This window comes from Agelaius phoeniceus, chromosome 3, assembly GCF_051311805.1.
Source record: "Agelaius phoeniceus isolate bAgePho1 chromosome 3, bAgePho1.hap1, whole genome shotgun sequence".
Lineage (NCBI taxonomy): Eukaryota > Metazoa > Chordata > Aves > Passeriformes > Icteridae > Agelaius > Agelaius phoeniceus.
This window is the reverse complement of record NC_135267.1, coordinates 12,894,518-12,900,999: the sequence shown is the minus strand read 5'-3', so window position 1 is coordinate 12,900,999 and position 6,482 is coordinate 12,894,518. Positions and strand designations below refer to the sequence as shown.

General features: G+C 37.6%; 1 long non-coding RNA gene across 1 annotated transcript; it reads left to right on the top strand.

Moving 5' to 3' along the window:
* The first annotated feature begins 2,055 nt into the window (after positions 1-2,055).
* On the top strand, positions 2,056-3,854 carry LOC143693682 (uncharacterized). The gene is made up of 3 exons (XR_013181616.1): positions 2,056-2,205; positions 2,757-2,822; positions 3,663-3,854. It is a non-coding gene; the product is annotated as an uncharacterized LOC143693682 (long non-coding RNA).
* Positions 3,855-6,482: the final 2,628 nt, after the last annotated feature.

Here is a 6,482-nt window from a genome sequence, read left to right as displayed (position 1 = left end):
TTATTCTGGAATAGGCATCAATCTTCATGATCCCTTTCAGTTTCCATTTAACTACTAGTGGCATTTTAGAGCCAGTTCTCTGCTGCCTAGACTGTAAGACTCTGCACACACAAGGTGCTGGAGCTGAATCCTGCCAGGAGCTAATTAGTCACTTGCAACTCTTGTTCAAGTTAAAATTTGTCAGAGTTTCAGACTGTTCTAGGAGAAACACTTTCTTATTACAAGCACATGATCCTTTAGTTCACAGCATGCTGAGAAAAAAGCCCCTACAAAACAACAAACAGTCTGACAGATTACACAGCAGTACAGACCTGGACATAGACATTATGGGAGTGCTCACCAGACAATGCAGCATATTTCTCTCTTTCTCCCAATAAGTAAAACTTTTTTTGTGTATTATGTAGTAGCTCCAAAGGAGATTAGAAAGTCAGATTTGTACCAGAGTAGCAAACAGATAATGGTGAAGACGGAAACATATAAAATATTCAGGATCAAAAAATTCACCCTTTAGCTTACTCAGGACAGTCTTGTAATAGAGATGCTCTTGAAGTTCTCTGCATCCACATAAGGGATTTAAGTTTCCTACAGCACTAGTGGGTAACCTGCCAAGCTACTAACAATCCTCTCTCCAGATTTTTGTTAATTTTGTACTTTTGTCTTTTCTCAAAGGAAAGGGAGTAAAAATGTCTCTGCTTAACAGGGAACTTTGAACAGGAGCTTAATTTGAGATTATGATCCACAGTTCCAAAAGCCAAAAGAAACAAGCTACATGTAATTTGAGAGATGCTTACTCATCTCTGCCTCCTTTTACCAGGTAATTCCCAGCCTTTGCTCTGCACATCAGTGATAATTAGCTCAAATAGTGCCTGACTTAGATAGTTTCTAAAAATTCTTTCCTCAGATACATAAATCTTATCAACTAATCTTGACTTAACTGAAGGTTAGGCATGAATTATTGAAGTAACTAAATATGTTTGATGATCTGCCTCATAAATCACAAGCTCTAAAACCCTCCACAAAAACTCTCACCTAAGCCCACGAAAACAAAGAGAAGGGCACCCTAGGGACTTGCCTAAGAAGAATTCACCATGCCATGAACACCTCTTGATGTTTTATTTCTCTAGTGCCCAGGGAAATTCATCTTTACTCCAAATTCTGCAGCTGTGTTAATGAACTTGGGCACAGCAACTGCTTGCTTGGCCCTGTTTCTAACAGCACTGTAGTTGAAAGTATTTACAGTCTAAGGGAATCTTCAGTAAATGCTCTAGAAAAGAACTCCTTCTTTATCCCTTACAAGTGTGTAATGGCAGGGCATGATAAAACTCCTCTTGAGAAAGGAGGCATTCACACAGAAGGATATGTGGTACCGCTTGACAGATAAGTACATCACCCTGTTTAAATAGTTTACTTTTCCTTTGTTGCAAAAGGCTCAAAGGGGTCTATACCCAGCCTCTACTATAACAACACTGTAATTTAGAGGCTCCTTGCAAGGCAGGTTGAGTCCTGATTTCATCGCACTGCATGAGTCCAGTGTTCAGTGAGAAAAAAATAAAAACAATTTTTATTTTGAAAATCCAACCTATTTAGTACATGCCAAACCAAGATAGACATTTTCAAATATGATCTGCATATGTTTTGGGGTAGGAAAAAACATTTTAAGACAGGAAAAAGTCAGCTTGCATTTCAAATAATAAATCAAATATGTAACAAAGAACAGAAAGGAAACAAAAAATTTAAATTTTTAGAACACAAGTTACACTAAAATATGTATACTGTGAAAAGAACATTTGCACTTTTTTTTTCAGTGCAATGTGCAAGGGAGATTTACTAGGAGATTAAAGGAAATGTACTACATGGTTCTGAAATTATCTTTACCCCCTCGTGATTGGGTCTCATAGACATGTACTAGCTGCTGAGGCTGGCAGACTTTTAAAACTCCATGCCTGCAGTTCAGAAATAATTTTTTGGAAGGAATAATTGAGAGTATGACAGTTTGTCTACAAATATGTCACTATGTGTTTACTTCACCGTGTGTCAATTGGATTAGTTCCTCACTCAGGGAGAAGAAGCTGAATCAGCCATTGCAGATTGCCTGCTGCCTCGTCTGCCTCTGCAGCCTGGAAAGGACCCCTCCTGCTACCAAGGAAAGCAGGGAGTAAAAATCCAAATACCGTGCCCTTGACTTGGTTATGGAAAAGAAAACAGGTTAGTAATAAATTAAATGGGCTTCTATGGAGACAGCTGTTAACTGTATGCCTCAATTTACCCATTTTCTGCACAGCAGTTTATGTAGGTGTCAGAGGAATCTCAATAGTTCACCAATTACTGGAAAACTCTTTGAGTTAAATGTTTGGCTGAATGATGGCTGGATTTTTTTTTAATTCTGCTTTTCCCTCTGAAAACAGCTGATGCCTGCATTAAGCTAAGATCAAATGAAAAATGCATTCAGCATTTCAGAGATACCCAGAAGCAAAATAGCAATATCAGGAGCTAAGCTTTCTTACGCTTCCTTTGTATATGTCAACTTATATTACCCTGGGTGATGTATCATCCTTCCCAGTGTACTTAATATTATAATGAAAGTGGATTATTAATATGGAAAGTCATGAGACTATTTCTTTCATATGCAAAATAAATCACATGCAACCACACCTCTGATGTGAACTTTTGAACGTGGAAGCTGCAAAAATTGCTTTTTATACAGTCCTGAGAGTTTTGATATGGCCTACTACATTTTTCTTTTTTTTCCCCAACAGATGAAAAATATTCCTGTTCATGGTCAGAAATTACCACACTAACCTGTGATAGCTGAATCATGGAAGGTATATGTGACACCTTTCTAAAATGCTTGTTCTGATTTCTTTTAGCATGAAGATGCAGCACAGAAGTGGAAAACTCAGTAGAAATATTCCCTAATAGCCTAAGAGGGATAAATATTACTATAAATAACAATTGTATTTCTCTTATCATTTCTTTGTCTTTAACTGTCTCTAAGGTACAAATAATTTTATTTCTCTAGCTGTGATTTCTTTTTTGGCCCTTTTATATTGACATCTACATGCCATTGTGAGGGGTTTTCCCTTTTTTTCCTGCTTTTTTGTCTATTGGTCTGTTTGGTTTGCATTTATTTAGTTTATATATATTTCATAAAACTAGAATTAAAAAAAAACCCAAAAACCCAAATAAAGGGACATAGTTAAACACCGAGCACACTATGCAGATTCTAGGTACTGGTACTGGCTCCAAGAGTCTAATTCTTCTTTCTTAAAAGCCAGTTAGTGTTATCAGAGATGTCTGTGACAACAGAGTAGTATTTTGATTTTTTATTATGATTGTCGTTTGGGAGTTTTGTTTTGTTTGGGGTTTTGTATGTAGTTTTGTTTGTTTGTCTGTTTCCATTTAAATTCTAAATGCTCAGATTTTACTCACAGGAAGACCAGTTTTGTTTCTTATGCCAGATATTTTGCCTGAACTATGTGGAGCAGCCAGAACAAGGTTGCCTTCCTCTCAGGTATTTTATGACAATCTTTTTAGGAAAATGTTTCACCCAAGTATGGACTACATATGTTTGAAAGAAAAATTCAACCTAATTATGAAATCTGCTCCATATATAAATATAGATCAAAGTTAGCATGCTAGGATGTTAACTTTTTGACAAGCAGATAAAAAGGACCAGATTTCTGTGAAAGAAGGGGAAGAGAAGAGAAGAGAAGAGAAGAGAAGAGAAGAGAAGAGAAGAGAAGAGAAGAGAAGAGAAGAGAAGAGAAGAGAAGAGAAGAGAGAAGAGGAGCAGTATTCCAGAAGGATCCACAAATCACGTCTCCAGATCGCACAGAAGAAGAATCACCCTGCACAGAAATCACCACTTAGCAAGCATCTGCAAGCTTCAGTTTTCATATAGGCCCTTAACTTACTTACCCAGGAACTGAACTGAGCCTGCAAAGTCAGACCTCAGTATTAATGAACCTGTTTTTTTTACAGCTATGACAGGATTTGGCTTTTCTGACTATAAACCTCCCCTTCTAAAGAGAAAAAGGAGATATACAGCGCAAAAGAAATAAAGGGCACCACATTTAAGGCTGCATTGAAATAAATGTCCTACCAAACTCAACAAAGTATCTTGTATTGGTGATGAGTTTACAAATGTATACTCAAAAAAGAGGGTCTTCTCTGAATGCCTCAATATTTCCAGCCTATCCCATAATAAGCCTAATAGTTTACCACGTAATTGCATCATTAGTAAAATGGTGTTCTTCTTCAGTTGCAACTTTCTATTGGCTTACAGAAAGGATTTCAAATTTGCATTTAAATGAAATTGAGCAAAGAGTGATAAAGGCTTCAATTAAAAGGCCACCTGTTTTTGTTAATTCATTTTTAATAGGAACAGTAAATATTTTCAGTTGATGCACTTTCTGCTTCAAGATTAGTACATTCTTCTCTTCTTTATCTCCAGTGTCAGACACCCCTCATTAGAGGAGTCTGTCATTTTCTCTGACTAAAGGAACCTGTCTCAAGTTTTATGAATCTGTTGGTACAAGACAAATAATAAAGTAAACCAAAGAGCTATTTAGAAAATGCAAACAAAAACACCCCAACGTATGATCAAAGTAAATTCTGTAAATAAATTATTTCAAAAAATCAATTAGTTCCAAGGCTGGGTGGAAGCTGGTTCCACAAACAAAACACTCAAATTCTTTCACCATTTACACTCTTCTTGGAGTTTAGTGATCTCACTTGGGCACACTGGTATGAAACAAAAGTAATCTTCCATGTCATAATTTTGTAATGCAATTAAAACTTAAGGATTACAAATATGTAAAACACAAATCATGACAAGAAGCTTTTGTGAAATATAAACCCAACTGGTGTTCACAGAGTATGAGCTCCAACTGGCATCTGGAAACAATAAATCTTTCTACAAAATGTCTTCCTTTGATGCTAATTTTTTCACTTTTTTGGTCTTGTCTTCTAGGTTTACAGGTCTAGATTTGTTCAGTCGCCATTAGAAACCTAGCAACTCATCTTGATTATCTAATATTTTTGAAATAATTTATTGCCATAATTGCTTCTGTTTTCCATTTACTGTAACCATAACTACTAATTTGCCAAAAACTGCTGCACATCTGTTATAACCAAAGCTTAAAATCCAAAATATCCACTAGAGCAACTTGTAGTGGACACGCTTCTCTTTTGGGATGCAGCATAAGCATTTAAATAAAGAATTGAAGCATTTAATTAGTTTGTGCTTGTTTCCTGTTAGCAGGACATCATAGTAGAAAATAAATGGATTAAGTTTCTTGTAACACAAGCTGGGAGAAATCTTCACAGTTGCTTTTCACTCTCAGATTCTTATTTAAGCGAAACACAGGGGTCCAATCCCACTTTTAAAATCTTTATCTTTGATTTAAATCATGATTGTTTTTTAATGCTATGTGATTTCCACAATGAACTTAGCAAGGGATTATGTTTTCCATTTCTGGTTGAATGAAGAAATAAATTAACAGAAATGTAAATAGAAGATATTCCCATGAAACTGCAGGTTAGGGGATTTACCCCTATTTGTTAAAAGTTAAACATTTACAAAAGAAAATAAATACTGGACAGCTCTCTCTCCTTGTCCCTTCCCTTCTCATTTCCCTTCCCTTGTATGTATTTCTGATTTTTATATTTGTTGGATGAAGGAATATATCAGGAGTTTTAAATAATTGATTTTTACTTGACTCAGGTTCTACTTCTTCACTGGTAGTTACTGCAGTTTTCTTTTAATGCTTGCAAAGCTGAACTAAAAATATCTTGCAGTCAAGTTCAGCATGACTACACGTTGAAAATAGTTTGGACCTAATGTTCTGCCATTAAATAAATATTTTAATACTTTACTTAGGTATATCAGGCTTGTATGGCAAGGCTTTAGTAGTTGGGGGGGCCACAGGGAAGGCTTTTGGGATAAGATTCTAGAACCTTTCTCCATGTCAGACAGAGAAAACATTCCAGCCAGAAAAAAAAACAACTGCTGCACTGCTGCAGAAAAAATGGGGAGTGAGACTATGTGAGAGAAACTCTTCAGACACCAGGGTCAGTGCAGAAGGAGGGGGAGCAGGGGCTTCAGGTGCCAGAGCTGAGATCCCCCTGCAGCCCCTGGTGCAGCCCCTGGTGAAGCAGCTGTGCCCCTGCAGCCCATTCATGTCCCCAGTGGATCCTCCTGCATGCCCCAACTCAGAGCACTTGGGTGCCTGAAGGAAACTGTGACCCTGTAGGATGCCCGTGCTGGAGCAGGATCCTGGCAGGACTTGTGATCCCACAGAGTGGGGACTCACGCTGGAGTGGCTCAGGATAAACTGCAGCCTCTGGGAAGGACACATGCAGGAAAAGTTCATGGAGAACTGTCTCCTGTGGGACTGACCCCACACTGGAACAGGGGAGGAGTGGGAGGATTCTGCCCCCCTGAGGAGGGAGCGGCAGAGACAACTTGTGATGAACTGACC